The following is a 17722-nucleotide window of genomic DNA, read 5'->3' as shown; positions in this document are numbered from 1 at the left end:
ATTGCTCCGGCTAAAGCACCCCATAATGCCCTATGGGGTTTTCAACATGCCTAATTTACTCGACTCCTGCTGACCCCAGGATGGTAGAGGCACCACCAATGGGATTAAGCAAGCGTAGGGGGCAGCAGGAATACAGCAGCTTCCCCATAAAGAATTTTATAAAGGTAGCGATCCTAGGTTTGTGGATCATAGAATCCAGGACCCCTTGAGGATTTGCAGTCTGGAGTTACTGCTCTACAGTTGGGAGTGCTGCATCCTCCGGGTGCTTACTTTATGGTTGCAGTTATTGTGATCTAAAAATGGTTTAAAGAATGAATATGGTGCACAGCATTCTTTACAAGCTGAGTATGGTTGAAGGACTGTGTAATCAAAATGTGACACCTTCTAGGGGCTGTTTTGATGCTTGTATTTTCACAGTTTAAATGTTTACAAAAACCACACAGATTCATGTTTTGTTCATTTCAAAATGCTTTATTGGCATAATTATGCTGATAGTGTTTATTGATCACAGTGCATATGTTTATTGATGTTAATAGGCGCATTTACACATGATGATTATTATTGATGATTGCATTTACATACAAAATTATGTCTTTTCCATGTGGTTTGTTGATCTTGAACCGTTGACCAAGCCAGTAGACTTACATTATATGTTTCTGTGACCTCTTTATTGGGCAGAAGGTAAATATGTAATGTCAGCTATGGTATTTTCCATCTACCTATGTACATATTTGAAACTTACTGTTTAGTATTTAGTAGTATGTGTGTGTAATAAATGTTCATTTCCTTTTTCTAAAGACAAAGCACTGACTGGCAATCATTTATTGAATGTTTATAGTGCGTGCTAGTGAACTGTGATTACTAGCCACACTTCCTCTTAGTAGGCCTTAGACAGCTCTGCTACACTACCCTGAGAGAGCCAAGTGCCACAGTGGGGTGCTTGGTTCCCAATAAGGAGAATTATGGACCTATTTCTTGTGCAGGACACATACATAGTAGCCCCATTTCTTACAATACGTTGAGTAATGTCTTCATAAAACATACAGAACAAGTTGAATGGGGGGGCCAAATAAAACAATATTTGACTAAGAAACAAGCCCTCAGCGATATAACAAAAGAATGTGCTAGGAGTAGCCTCAACGTCTTCAAGGGCATTTGAATGTTACACCATGAATGTGTATTGGGAATGTTTGTATAGGACTGATATATGGAGTAGGCATGCAATTTGAGAAAGATTTAACAAGAGTTAAAAAAAATAGTGTGTGGCTTTAGGAAAAAGTGGTATAAATGCCATGTATTATGGTGGAGTTGATGGATCTCAAGCACAGACGAGGTGAATTATATTCTTCTCTAGGTAAATAAACCCTCACTTCACACAACAACATTTGCATAGATATGGAGATAAACTAAGGGCGTTTTTATCTTTGCTTACACAAAAAAGAAACTTTCGGGAAAATATTTACAGATAGCCAGGGCTGAATTAACTATACTGGGGGCTATTAATGAAGTGATTTGCAGTTAATTTAAATAGTTGCATTTTCAAGATAATCACCTAGGTAGGTAATGATAAAAGAATTTTAGAAAAAAAGTTGACTTCCCCATATGACAATAGATTTGGATGCTCCACTAAAGAAACAGCAGTTAGCAACCTCCCTAGAAGTAAGGGCCAAAAACAATACCGCAGGCGTTGATGGCATTCCTTTTAAATTGTCCTTGAGTTCATTATTAGAAAGGATTGACCAGGTGTGTTACTTTTTTGATTTGCATTAGTGATGCACTAAAAAGAGTTTTGGATTTAACCATTGGCACCACTGTCAGTGTATAAATATGCGCGGTCTTAAACTAGTCATCACCTGAAGTCAAACAGATGGTACAATTAAAGGTAAATTAAAGACACCAGTAAAGGTTTTTAGGGTTACAACAGAGCAGAAGAAATCCAAAGGTGTGCCCTTGCAGCAGTACCATGCTAAATACTTCATTCTTAATCAGAGGCCATTTTTCCAGGGAGGAAGTGAGTTGTGTCATTTTGTCTTTGGTTTTGCTACTCCATCTCCTCCATTCTGCTGTTACTGTGTAATTTCAAGATGTTCACTTACTTTTTAAGCAGTCATCTACACCTACACTCACTATGCATAGAAGTGCATTCTAAACATGTACTGCCTGAACGTCTTTATGGATGTGAAAATAATCCAATAATTTCTTTAGTATAGACCTTTTGCTTTTTTTGGCCTATAAGGCACCTGCCTTGTCTCACTCTTTGCACGCAAAAGGACCAACACTCGCTCTACTCCATGGTTGGAAGCATCTGTGTAGACAACGACTTCCTGAGACAGTCTGGCATCTTGACAAGAAGAGCTATCCAAAGAACTTGTCTGAGAGTTTTAAAGCCATTCAGGCAGCTAACAGCCCCATTGACATTGTGTACTGTTTCTTGAGGTCAGTTTAGTAGGAGGCGCCCTAATACACCTATACCCTCTTTCAAGCTTTCTGCAGCCCCCTCAGAGACATAAGAAAGATTTTCTGTGGGTCTTCACTCAATGATGCTCGAAGTCTAAATTGACTGAATGTTAGCTTGGAGAGGCTGGATCCTCCCACCACCCAACAGGCGGCCTGTCTAAGACACACAATCATGTTCTACTTGCACATTTGAGTTTGATTGTCAAGCGTGCCAGCTACAATTCTTTAGGAACTCACCTGATGTGGATAGTGTGGTTTTAAAGTTGGGGAAAAACAGCACTTTCTGTAAGGTAGGCAACAGTGAACTTCTGAGAGATGGTTGGGACATTTGTCAGTGTAATAGACAGCACCTTAGAATGTTACTGCCCCTCAGAATTAAAGAGTATATATTATTTTAAACACTCTCATGTAAGTCCTTTCACACTGATAGGTAGAAAATGGGTGAACATCATTTTATGTACACTATTGTCATTCCGGACAATACATTTAGAATATAAATTTGGATTTATATGTATTTTATTTGTTGTTAGATAACTTGTTACTTTCACAGGAACTTCAGGAATTGTATCCACTTTTTCTATTTGATTTAGAAGAGTATCTGTTGCAATGCATTAGATGTTGTCATTAAATCCTTTACTACAATGATTATACTTTAATATGAGGAGAAGAAATTAATGGAACCCTTCCATTTCACTATGTCGCTAATTGTTTTAAGCTTGGGCTAATTACATAATTTGTGCACACTTAGACTGCGGACTGTATTCTGTAAGGAGAATGACACCCACCTGATATTGTGCTGAACACATAGGAAATCCGTCTCCCCATTAGATTACAAGGCTCTGTACTGATGACATATACTGTGCTCAGGAGAAGACAGGGACACTTTCAATGACAATGTGTTTCACTTGTCTCTGGGGCTAGCACACTCTTATAGAAAAGTGATCAACCATAAAGATCTGTGAGGTAAGGGTTAGGGGGCCCTAGAGAGATTTCTGAAAAGGAATGCACTATCTTTCAGGAGGACTCAGGAACACGGATGTTATGGCACAGCAAAATGCAGTATGACCCTGAAATTGCAGCCAGGATCACCAGCAGGCACAATTAAAACAACTTTTGGGAAGAATAAGAAATCATTGGGTGTTATGAAGCATACCTCTTCATCCCTAAGGGGGTGCCACAAAGGATACATATAAGCCTTGTAGCATCAGGCAAATGTCCCGTGTGGGGTTTAATAAGTATACAGCACCCTGAGGGTAATATACAATCTGCATTCTTCTAAGAGAACTCCCAGTGCAAAGCTTTCGCTATTGCATGTGCCAGGATACCCTGGGATCCTGTTGTTCGAAGAGGAAAATTCTGAAACAAATGTGGGGAATCTCTTTTTGAAAGTGTATGCAAAAGATCTCCTTTTGACCTGCAGAAGATCTCTGCAACATCAAACTTAACCAAGTATATACAAAGAAGGACAAAAGTAGTGTTTTCTGCTGTGTATCCAAAATATATCTTTTGTAACGAGGAGCCATCAGGAGCAGCTTTTCAGACACCTTAAAATTTTGAATTATTTATTTCCATTTGTAAGCAATTAGAGGGCTCATCTACGTTTTTGAATAGGGCCATGTCTAATTGATGACGCAGTTGGCTGGGATTTGTGAATATTCAGAATGCATATATCTAGTCGCGCTGAAAACTCAACTGATTCATAAAGGATGGAGATTAGCATTTTATACAACTGTGATTTTCCTAATACAGTACAACCTCAGACATTTTTTGGAGCTAAATGTATGAACATTCAAAGCAAAGATGCAGTTGGGAAACAACTTTATTAAATATGTAAAGATTATAATTACATAGTCTCAAAGCATACCATGACCCATGTAATAATTAAGTATCCTGGCATGTACCTAAATCGCCACACTGTACTATCCTTCATTACGTAGCTAAAGTATAAAAGGATATAGAAAAAAGACTGCATCATTGAAATCAAGCAGTAAATCACACATCAAGATATCATAAAGACAATGTAAGGCCTGCTTTTCCATGTGGATATCTCGACTATGGCACAATTCTGCTTGCTGTATTTAGAGTCTCCTTTATCATATATATTTGAGCTGAACACAGGATGTAGATAAAGTTATAAATACATTACCCACCGTCATGGTTTCTACATAAGTGACACTTCTCTTGAGGAAGAATAGTGAATTCAGCCAGCCCTTCATTTCGTTTTGGCTATATGTGTGTGCTCCTTTGAACGTGCAAACCCATTGTTGATTTTCTTCGGTAGATGAGACATTCCAAAGTTTTCTATATTCCACTCTTATTATACAAGCTGTATTTTTATGGAAAACATTTTCCCCAGCATGTTAATTATATTTCTGTGTTTGGTCTAGATCAGAAGGCTAAATAAAGTTTAGAGATTCCCACTAAGTACACATTTTTCATACCAGGCCAAGATGTTTCCAGCCAATAATATTATATATGTTACGCATGTAAGAAAACATACTTAAGACTGTGGAGTGTTTCTACTGGGTAATTGAGTTGAAAGTCCTCGAGTTTCTGGGAAAGCTGTACCACCATGCAAATGCTCCACAATTTTTGACACACTGAGGGGCTTTATTTACAAGAAACTCATGCTTCTGTATAGATGTGCCAGTTTCCCTGCGCCTGCCTGCAAAACCCTTGCGCCACCATGGATGCACGTACTTCTAATACGGTGCAGCATGGCGCAAGGATTGACAGATGCGTCAGAAATTTTGACGCATCTGTTGACTTCAAAAGTCACGCATTGCTGGAGTTGTGTCGCTAGCACGACGCAACTCCAGCATTCCATGGGGAGTCCTATTCCTAATACACTGCTCCAAGCAGGTGTAGGGTTTTCATGCAGTGTTGTCCTAGAAGTGGTGCAGTGAAATCTTGTAGATTTCACTGCGTCACATCTATAAGGCTTTCAAGCATGGGAATGCCCACAATGCATACATTATACCTGACGCAGGTATAATTTGGGGCAGGGATTTATAAGGTGATTCATTTCCCTGCTGCTGCGTCACAAAAATTAATGAAACTGAGGCTCAAAAGTGTCACAAGGGGCTTGTACATCTGCCCCCCTGTGATTTTACCCCAAATACACTTCTGATCTATGACTTCACTGTAGCCTTGCTGGCTGCTCTATCATTGAAGGTAGGGCATAAGATGTGGACTTCGAAGGTCTGCTACTGCAACCTACCTTGATAAAGAGGAAGCACTGTTGCTCCTTCTCAGCAAAGAAGTCAACTGACACAACCTACATTTCTGAATCACGTCTCTTCGATCCTTGAGTTGATTTTCACATTTACCATGATGATTTAACATTTAACATTTACGTTTAACATAGTGATTTTAACATTTGTAATTGGTAATCCTCATCTGGCTGTTTCAAAACCTCCCTTGGTCTTTTCCCGATGTAACCTTCCCCGCTCATAATGCAAGCCATATTCCTGACCTGCTTTTGACTTCTGCAGACTTCGTTTCTGACCTTCCTATTACTCCTTTAGGTGGGCGACAAGCAGCCATTATTGTTTCCATGTTGTCCCATAGTAACAGTATACACTGTTTACAACCCAGTTGGAAGTCTTAGTGCTGTCTGTCCAAGACCCACCATGGCAATCTCTCAGAAGCATCATCTTGAACCAACTTGTACCTAACTGCTAACCCTAGGAGAGATGTTGCCAATTTCAGCACCCGATTTACAGCTTCACTGGACAGTATTTCCCCAATTGAAGTCTGTGAGTCAGTCACTCTCAGCCTTTGGCACAATCTGCCTGCAAGGTTGGGAACTGCGCCTGGCATGCGGACACTCTTCTAAGATGAAACTGTCCTGTTCTGTAGCTCTTAAAGCTTACAGAGTGGAAATTGAAAGCACTCACTCAAGGTACTATGCTGCTTAGGTTGTTACTGATAATCATTCTTTCAGAGAAAACATCCACTGTCAGGCTACCATTTTCTTTATAGGCATACATAAGATCAATTCTGCTTTATGGGTTCTGTGTATTTTAACTAAGTCAGTTTTGAAATAATGTCCTAGAAGTTTGATACTTCCGGGAGACATATTTTGAGTTGTATTATATATGATGCACCCAGTAATTATCAGATGCAGTAAATACCACCTAACTCATAATTCTGATCCCTGAGCAATCAGATGTTTATGCAGGGGTAGGGACATTCTGACCAATTCTTAATCAGGGCTAAAGTGTGGTGAGAACACTCAAACCTTTTCATTTTACTGTTCATTGGCCGCTGGGCCCATTTTATTGGATTACAATGCCTTAGCACTTAGTATCTTTAATATTGGGTCGTCCTCAGAAAGTGCTAATCCCATGGGTTATTTCTGTTCATGTGAATTCAGGCACAAATATAAATAATTAAATACCATCAACTCAATATCAAGATAGAGCTTTTGTTTTGAAAATAATAGGTGTTTATTAAAACTTCAATCAGTTGATTGACGTTTTAATAAATACATATTATATTCAAAACAAAAGCTCTGAGTTGACATTGAGTTTATATTGTTTAATCATTTATATTTGTGTCTGAATTCATATGCCCCTACCATCTCTTCTATTCAGGAGTAACTAGTAGTCCTGCTACTTATTTAAAGTCATGTGTACAGAGTGAGAAACTTGGTGTAAACCGGAACAGAATGAAAGACACACAGACGACCTTCTGAGCTTTTCTCAGTGTTCTACCTAATTTATTTCATATAGTCATTTCAGTTCCTGTTCTCTATTCGAATATTTGGCTTCCCTCCTCACTGCTCCTTAACTACTTTCCCTTCTTTTGCTCATCTCGTCTTTCTGTGTCTTCGCCTTGACCGCCTAGCTGCCCTCTTGTAGGTATCCTCGAGACAAACCACACAAATAAAATACTAATCAGCAGTGTGGTTATTAATACACTAAGGTGCCGATCACGATCCGGTAAAAACCGGGTACGAACCGTCGGACGGAGCAAATTCTCCGTCCGACGCGTACCCGGTCGTCAAAATTTACAAACAAGGAATTACGATTCGCACGGAACACCATTTCCGTACGATTCGTAAAAAAGCCCGACCGAACAAAATAAACCTACCAATGCGATCCGGGAAAGGGCCGACCTGACGTCGGGACGCTCGCAGCCTGCCATTCACGAACCAGGAATCACGATTCGCACCGACGTCATCCCGCACGGTGAATATTTTCCGGCTGCCAAAAACTGCCGGGAAATCAGGACGACGCGAACAAGGACCACCAGTACGCGACGGACAGACAGGACCCCGCGATCAAGGAGGACCAGTACGCGACGGACACACAGGACGACGCAAACAAGGAGGACCCGTACGCGACGGACAGACATGGACCCGAACCTACGTGTCATCCCGGCCCTCATAGCAGTCCACCTCCTCTACAGGTTCCGACGCAGACGCCGCAGAAGGTCAGAACAACTCAGGGAGGGGGGAAAGGGGGGGGGGTGGGGGTGGCAGGACCAGGGCAGGCCACAAAACCCCCACCAAAGTCACACACCACACATGCCCAGGACATACCTGACACCCATGCCCTGGTCACTACGAGGGGGTGGGGGCGTGTCCAGCTAAGCCAGCGACCGCCACAACGGAAGTCCGTCACCACGCGAACCAGCAACACAACCAGACCGGTACGTCCCGTACCCACGCCTCAAGAGCGTGGGTACGAGACGTACCACGCCCACACCCACGTCACCCCAACAATGGCGGGACGGATCGTACCCACGTGGCAAAGGCCTGGGTACGGCCCGCACAAGCATCACATAGCGTGGGGACAGAGATGTACGGACCCTACCCCCACCCCCCCTATGCATGGAACGTACACCCACCCCACCAGTGTAAGTACGACCCGTACCCTCACCCTCGTATGCATGGAGCGTACCCCCACCCCAACCGCGTATGTACGTACCGTACCCCCACCCCAACAGTGTAAGTACGACCCGTACCCTCACCCTCGTATGCATGGAGCGTACCCCCACCCCAACAGTGTAAGTACGACCCGTACCCTCACCTGCGTATGCATGGAGCGTACCCCCACCCCAACCGCGTATGTACGTACCGTACCCCCACCCCAACAGTGTAAATACGACCCGTACCCTCACCCTCGTATGCATGGAGCGTACCCCCACCCCAACAGTGTAAGTACGACCCGTACCCTCACCCTCGTATGCATGGAGTGTACCCCCACCCCAACAGTGTAAGTACGACCCGTACCCTCACCCGCGTATGCATGGAGCGTACCCCCACCCCAACAGTGTAAGTATGACCCGTACCCTCACCCGCGTATGCATGGAGCGTACCCCCACCCCAACAGTGTAAGTACGACCCCTACCCTCACCCGCGTATGCATGGAGCGTACCCCCACCCCAACCGCGTATGTACGTACCGTACCCCCACCCCAACAGTGTAAGTACGACCCGTACCCTCACCCTCGTATGCATGGAGCGTACCCTCACCCCAACAGTGTAAGTACGACCCGTACCCTCACCCGCGTATGCATGGAGCGTACCCCCACCCCAACAGTGTAAGTACGACCCGTACCCTCACCCTCGTATGCATGGAGCGTACCCCCACCCCAACAGTGTAAGTACGACCCGTACCCTCACCCTCGTATGCATGGAGCGTACCCCCACCCCAACAGTGTAAGTACGACCCGTACCCTCACCCTCGTATGCATGGAGCGTACCCCCACCCCAACAGTGTAAGTACGACCCGTACCCTCACCCGCGTATGCATGGAGCGTACCCCCACCCCAACAGTGTAAGTACGACCCGTACCCTCACCCTCGTATGCATGGAGCGTACCCCCACCCCAACAGTGTAAGTACGACCCGTACCCTCACCCTCGTATGCATGGAGCGTACCCCCACCCCAACAGTGTAAGTACGACCCGTACCCTCACCCGCGTATGCATGGAGCGTACCCCCACCCCAACCGCGTATGTACGTACCGTACCCCCACCCCAACAGTGTAAGTACGACCCGTACCCTCACCCTCGTATGCATGGAGCGTACCCCCACCCCAACAGTGTAAGTACGACCCGTACCCTCACCCTCGTATGCATGGAGCGTACCCCCACCGTGTATGTTCCAAGCGTACATATCCAGAAATAGGAGGTGTGTGTGCAGAGTCCTCCCAGCAGTGCCCTGAGACAGGAGGGGTGGGTGTGGAGTCCTCCCAGCAGTGCCCTGAGACAGGAGGGGTGGGTGTGGAGTCCTCCCAGCAGTGCCCTGAGACAGAAGGGGTATGTGCCTATCACTCCCAGCAGTGCCCTGAGACAGGAGGTGTGTGTGCAGAGTCCTCCCAGCAGTGCCCAGACGCAGGAGGGGTGTGTGCAGAGTCCTCCCAGCAGTGCCCAGAGACAGGAGGGGTGGGCGCCTATCACTCCCAGCAGTGCCCAGAGACAGGAGGTGTGCAACACATGTGTGTGAGGCTGGAAGTACCCACATGCATACTGCCTACAAGGGAACATGTCCCCATGAACTCATGTCAACAGACTCCACACACAAGTACAGTGATCACCAAGGATGCCACGAATGTTGCAGGTGGAGACATGGCCCTGCATGCATGGCCAAAGTAGAAGGGCTCCGTCACACACACAGCTCATGTAGACACAGCTCTGCGCTAAACATTGGGAACACCCTGCAGGGAAGATATCAGGGTACACAGAGGAAGGAATACACCCTGGGACAATTGCACCATGCAGTAACTGCTTACATGAACAAAGAAAGGTAGCTAACACCTTGTGATGGCACACAGATCCCAGGGTCCCCCCAATGAGCAGCACACTACTACATATCCCACACACCCAACACATAAACACCACCCAAAACCATGTAGCAGCCCCACCAACACCAATACCAGCATAGCAGTAGTATTATAATGAAAAGAAAATTAAGCTTTATTCAGCATGAGCACAATGTCCGTGGATCGCAGGCAGTTCAATATTCACAAAGCCCATAGGGCAGTCAATGAGTCTCAGCTGGATGGGGGACACAGTGGGATGCGTGTCCCCTACCTTGCCTGCACAGTTACATGCCATCGTCTTCCACAGGGGTGAGGGCATCATGGGGGGGGAAGGCAACAGGCACCGCAGGGACATCAGGGCAAAGGGGAGGCGTTGTGGGTGCAGGGATGGAGGACTCCACCACAGGGGGTGGGGCAGGGCCAAAGGCGGAGGCCAGGATGGCACTACACACCTTTGCAAGGTCCTCCAGGGAGTCCCCTGCACCCGAAGGATCCACAGGCCCCAAGGAGGGGGGGGGGGTCAGAGGGATGGGTCGCAGCACCACCGGGGGAGGGCGTAGACAGGGGGGGAGAATCAACCACCCTGACCGAGGACTTCCTTGACCGCTTGCGGGGTGGTGTCACTGTGGGGCTCAGGGACAGAGCGGCCATGAAGGAGTCCTTGGGGGAGATGTGGCCAGGAGAGCTGAGGGGAGGGGATTTGGAGGGAGTGGACTGGGTGGAATGCGGACTCCCACTATGGCTGCGTGTCACACGTTTGCCCCCCGACCCAGTGGGTGTGCCTACCTCACCCTGTGTGTGCGTGTTAGGAGGAGTGCGGTGGACCTTCCCTGCTGGTGTGGTGCCTGTGTCTGTTGATGTGGGTGCATGCCGACGTCTGGGTGTACGTGGGACAGGCATGGGAGTGGGAAGTGTGGATGGGGCAGGGGTAGGTGGGGGGAGGTCGCGCTGCAGGAGACCCACTGCTGCAGTCAGTGTCGAGTCTATGGACCTCAGCAAGTTGCGTTGGTCAGACTGCGATGAATGAATGCCCTCCAAGTATGCCTCGATGTTGTTGAGGGTTTGCCCGTGGGCATGGAGGACATTAAGGATCGCAGCCTGACCAACCTGCAGTTGCCGCTGGATGTCCACAGACTCAGCATTGGCGGCAGCAGTGGAGACAGGGGCAGGGGGTGCGGTGCCTGGCATGAAGGAGACATGCGGTGACCGGGCACGCTGGGAAGGGACACGAGCAAGTGGGAGGCGGCTGATGGGAACTGAGGGGGCGGTGCGAGGTGTTGTTCCGCTGTCAGCTGCTGGTGCAGCCTCCGCCCACTCGGAGACATCCTCCTCGGACCTGTCAGCTTCGTATTCTGATGTGCCAGTCGACAGGTCCTCGGCCGCACTATCCTCCGCCTCTGTCTCACTCGATGTGCCAGCCCCGATGTCACGGCTGGCACTGGTGCTCGGTCCCTCCGCCTGGTCTGTGTCCATGTCTCCCTCTGTGTCCCCCGACGATGCTGTGGGTAGGGTGGAGAGACAGAAATTAATCAGACACCTGTACACATCTGTCACATGAGTCCAATCTACATAGGTAACATTGCATAGCCTGAAAAGGAAGATCCCTAACATCTACTAAACAAGGTACCGATGTAGGGCATGAAACACACAGTTGGTTGAGCCACCATGCCACTGAAATACCATGGAGAGCATGAGACAATAGCTAAAGACAGGAAACGGAGTCTGACATAGCACCCAGGCCCTGGGGACAATCCAGCACTGCATCTGCACCACACAGCGTTGGCGAAAATACCGATGACCAGGGACCATATCCATGAACTTGAGACACATGCTGCATAGGTAATGCTGAAAACATGCACAACATGACTCGGTCACTGCACCTTGCGTGTGTGTCCAGACAAACATCACACACTGCCCAGACCCAGCAAGTAGAAATCTGGATTTGACATATAGGCTTTGCCCGCCCCAACCACCCCCTACACGAGGCAAATAGTTGAGGCACAGGTGGCACCAACATCTCATAGTCTGGGTGATAAACACAGGGGCAGGCAACATGCAAGATTGGACGCCAAACAGCCAAGGTGCGCCTGTACAAATAATGAGGTACCAGTTCCCATCCTCAGATGAGTATAACAAGACACACAGGCACTAGCAACTGTGAGTATGAAGAAGGACATTCAGGTCAGGCTGCACAGTGGACACCTGTACAAAATAGCACGTCTATATACATGGTGCCAGGGGACAATGGCACAGAGCACAACCTACGCTGTAGACACTGAGAGTGTCCACGTGTATGATGACACATACAACACCGATGAAAAGGTGCCCCAGGGGACAGTAGTGGCCACGCAACTCCATGCTCCTGAATGGTAATGACTGCAACCCACGCCACCATCCCTGCACTATGCGTATCGCACACTCATGCACATCATGTCACAGGCCACTACATAGGACATGCGCGCTGTAAGGCATGACACATGAGAGACCAACTCCCATGTCTGGAGTCAGCATCAGTGCTAACTGACATGGAACCCACATGCAGTGAACTTGACAGGGCACAGCCAAGGTCCCAAAACCTGTTACACACCACCCCCACACATGATGCTACAGGCATAGTTCTCGTGGACAAAGCGCCAGCCTACATTACCTTGTGAAGGAGTGACTACACACAGACCAGGGAACACATTGCAAGGAGGGGAAGGGTGGCAGGGGCGCAGCGCTATACTGGGGCAAAATGGATCTGCACAGCACCTTTAAACCCTGGCAGTGAATTCATGCTACTGTGCCCTTACAAATGCCGGTGACACACAACACACACATGTACCTACCCCCTTCCGGCTGCTGCTTCGCCTGTAAGCGCCTATCCAAGTCTGGAAAGACCACCGGCAGCACACGCCTGTGGAGGTGGCTCAGACGGCGGCGCCCGCGGTTCTTGTGGCTCTCAGGTGAGTCCTCCAGCAGGACCCGTGCAATCCTCCGCGTCCAGCACCGGATATCCTGCCAGCGTTTCCTCACCTGGGACAGGCTCCGCCTCCGACCATCCACACCCCTCACGGCACTGACGGCGGTCAGCCAGATCTGCTCCTTGGCAGTGGCGCCTACCTGTGAGGAAGAACAAGTGACACCACATCAATGCACCAGCCACATGTCACAGAGAGACATTTGATAACAAATTAGCAGGTAACAACAAGGCATGTCATGCAGCCAACGCATTGCACCTTTGTCATAGGGACATGATCGTCTGGTGAGGGAAAAAGCAGTACGTGCCATAGTGGGTACACAGGTGGAATGATGGCAATGTCACAATCAATGATCAAGGCTCACACTGTGCATCACACCCACCCCTCCTGTCTCAGGGCACTGCTGGTAGTGATAGGCACACACCCCTCCTGTATCAGGGCACTGCTGGGAGCACACTGTACCCACCCCTCCTGTCTCAGGGCACTGCTGGGAGCACTCTGTACCCACCCCTCCTGTCTCAGGGCACTGCTGTTAGTGAGAGGCACACACCCCTCCTGTCTCAGGGCACTGCTGGGAGCACTCTGTACCCACCCCTCCTGTCTCAGGGCACTGCTGGGAGCACTCTGTACCCACCCCTCCTGTCTCAGGGCACTGCTGTTAGTGATAGGCACACACCCCTCCTGTCTCAGGGCACTGCTGGGAGCACACTGTACCCACCCCTCCTGTCTCAGGGCACTGCTGGGAGCACTCTGTACCCCCCCCTCCTGTCTCAGGGCACTGCTGTTAGTGATAGGCACACACCCCTCCTGTCTCAGGGCACTGCTGTTAGTGATAGGCACACACCCCTCCTGTCTCAGGGCACTGCTGGGAGGACTCTGTACCCACCCCTCCTGTCTCAGGGCACTGCTGGGAGCACTCTGTACCCACCCCTCCTGTCTCAGGGCACTGCTGTTAGTGATAGGCACACACCCCTCCTGTCTCAGGGCACTGCTGGGAGCACTCTGTACCCACCCCTCCTGTCTCAGGGCACTGCTGGGAGCACTCTGTACCCACCCCTCCTGTCTCAGGGCACTGCTGTTAGTGATAGGCACACACCCCTCCTGTCTCAGGGCACTGCTGGGAGCACTCTGTACCCACCCCTCCTGTCTCAGGGCACTGCTGTTAGTGATAGGCACACACCCCTCCTGTCTCAGGGCACTGCTGGGAGACATCAGGCATCCCCCCCCCCTGGGACCCCCCCAACAGTACATGGCATGTGTGTCACACCAGGACACAATGGCAGAAGTCACAGTCACAACATAGGGACAGTCTGTGCCAGTGGCCTATGCACTCAGCTGATACCCTGGTCGCCCATACAGCATGGGGTACTGTGGGAGGATCACATCCAGCAATGCCATGTTCTCCTCCAGGGTGAATGGCTGTGACCTCTCCACAGCCCTTGACATGGTTCCAGGGAATCAGTAGCAGCAGCTGGGTCGACGAATTCAAAGATGTGCAGGCAAGTACTCCCTCATGGGACCTGGCTGCCTTATATGTGCCTTTCTGCCCTGTCTCATGCACAGGAGTACAGAGTGATTGGTCACTCACATTTGCATCCTATGTTTTCACCAATCCCTTCAAACCTAGCAGTCTGTGTGTACTCCATCGGTTTCATTCTCCTGCATGATGTCAGCTCCACAAACACATTGCAACAAAGTATTTTTATTCCAACTGACTTCTGCTGTACACCTTCCAGAAGAAATTCGAATTTTGAACTTGGTCTCCATGACAACCAGCATGCATGTAGGCCTTAATACTTGTCCCTCATGTGTCCCCTATGTAATTTTGAGCTCCACACACAGGTACGGTGCGTTCCGGGGCCCTAGGGCACCCCAAATGCATTGCAACGGCCCGTACACGCGTGACTACGTTCACTATCAGTATGGGTGGCCTCGCGTATGCGTACTCGTAGTGGTACGGGCCGTACACACGCCTGTACGCTCCCTATCACTACGAGTACGCATACGCGAGGCCACCCATACTGATAGGGAGCGTACACACGCCTGTACGCTCCCTATCAGTATGTGTGGCCTCGCGTATGCGTACTCGTAGTGGTACGGGCTGTACACACGCCTGTACGCTCCCTATCACTATGGGTGGCCTCGCGTATGCGTACTCGTAGTGGTACGGGCCGTACACATGCCTGTACGCTCCCTATCACTACGAGTACGCATACGCAAGGCCACCCATACTGATAGGGAGCGTACACACGCCTGTACGCTCCCTATCAGTATGTGTGGCCTCGCGTATGCGTACTCGTAGTGGTACGGGCCGTACACACGCCTGTACGCTCCCTATCACTATGGGTGGCCTCGCGTATGCGTACTCGTAGTGGTACGGGCCGTACACACGCCTGTACGCTCCCTATCAGTATGGGTGGCCTCGCGTATGCGTACTCGTAGTGGTACGGGCCGTACACACGCCTGTACGCTCCCTATCACTATGAGTACGCATACGCGAGGCCACCCATACTGATAGGGAGCGTACACACGCCTGTACGCTCCCTATCAGTATGTGTGGCCTCGCGTATGCGTACTCGTAGTGGTACGGGCCGTACACACGCCTGTACGCTCCCTATCAGTATGGGTGGCCTCGCGTATGCGTACTCGTAGTGGTATGGGCCGTACACATGCCTGTACGCTCCCTATCACTACGAGTACGCATACGCGAGGCCACCCATACTGATAGGGAGCGTACACACGCCTGTACGCTCCCTATCAGTATGTGTGGCCTCGCGTATGCGTACTCGTAGTGGTACGGGCCGTACACACGCCTGTACGCTCCCTATCACTATGGGTGGCCTCGCGTATGCGTACTCGTAGTGGTACAGGCCGTACACACGCCTGTACGCTCCCTATCAGTATGGGTGGCCTCGCGTATGCGTACTCGTAGTGGTACGGGCCGTACACACGCCTGTACGCTCCCTATCACTACGAGTACGCATACGCGAGCCCACCCATACTGATAGGGAGCGTACAGGCGTGTGTACGGCCCGTACCACTACGAGTACGCATACGCGAGGCCACACATACTGATAGGGAGCGTACAGGCGTGTGTACGGCCCGTACCACTACGAGTACGCATACGCGAGGCCACACATACTGATAGGGAGCGTACAGGCGTGTGTACGGCCCGTACCACTACGAGTACGCATACGCGATGCCACCCATACTGATAGGGAGCGTACAGGCGTGTGTACGGCCCGTACCACTACGAGTACGCATACGCGAGGCCACCCATACTGATAGGGAGCGTGCAGGCGTGTGTACGGCCCGTACCACTACGAGTACGCATACGCGAGGCCACACATACTGATAGGGAGCGTACAGGCGTGTGTACGCTCCCTATCAGTATGGGTGGCCTCGTGTATGCGTACTCGTAGTGGTACGGGCCGTACACATGCCTGTACGCTCGCCATCACGATGGGTACACATACGGCAGCACTCCCATAGTGATATGGGAACGTACACAGGCCCTCTTTGCAGCAGTACAGCGGTATTCACACATCACAGTGGTGACAGGCGGCACACAGGTAGGGATAGGGCGGACATACTTGTCCATGGATGGACATACTTGTCCATTAATTGACATTGAGGCATCGTCTGTGCATCACTACATGTGTGGGGCACAGGTGTGAAAGGCCTGTGATGTGGAACATTACTCCTGAGTCGAGAAGGCACCAGATGTATGATGAGATGTGTACAGATGTACTGTGTGATGGTGCGATGTGTGCCAGGCATGCCCTTGACTCCTTTGACATGTGTGCATGTCGTACTGCGCACTTGGGGTGAGCGTCACTGGCATGGCACGGACACCAACACACGGAAGTGTCCCCTGATGCCCGGTACAGGGGTTATGACACCTGACTTGTCACTACCCACGGTGCACAATGTGACTATGTCATGTATGTGTGGGGGCTTCCCATCAGGTTGATGTTGGAGCACCCTCAAAAGCTGCAGCCGTTGCAGCAACCAACATGTGTCTGTGTGTAGATTGTCATTGCACACTGTTCCGCACACCATGCCACATGTGGTATCGGATGTGAGGTGCACATGTATGCATGGGACACGGAGTAGCGTGACAAGGACATGTCAGCATCCTCACAAGGTATGTGTGGTGAGTCATGACATGTGCACCTTCATGGCAAGGTGTGTGGGCTGGCCTAGTGTAATGTCATGTGACCTGTGGCTCCAGTGTTCCGCTACCAATCTCTGCAATCGGCATCCTACTGCTGCTGATGTGTGGGCGTATGTCACTCCTGTGTTGCGTCTGGCTGTTCACTTGCACTGGGACACAGCTATTCCCATGGCGTGGCATGGGGAGGTTCTCAATCTCCGTGTGTAGCTGGGTCTTTGAAGGAGTGTCACCTTGCATCCATACGTGTCCTGGCCATGTAGCACATACCTGACTCCCTATGTAGCATGTGTGTATTGCCAGATTAACATGTGCTCAATACACATGAGTTGTTGTCGTAGTGCACTCACTCTTCGTT

This window comes from Triturus cristatus, chromosome 8 (genome assembly GCF_964204655.1).
Source record: "Triturus cristatus chromosome 8, aTriCri1.1, whole genome shotgun sequence".
NCBI classification, from domain to species: Eukaryota; Metazoa; Chordata; class Amphibia; order Caudata; family Salamandridae; genus Triturus; species Triturus cristatus.
This window is presented reverse-complemented; position numbering follows the sequence as displayed.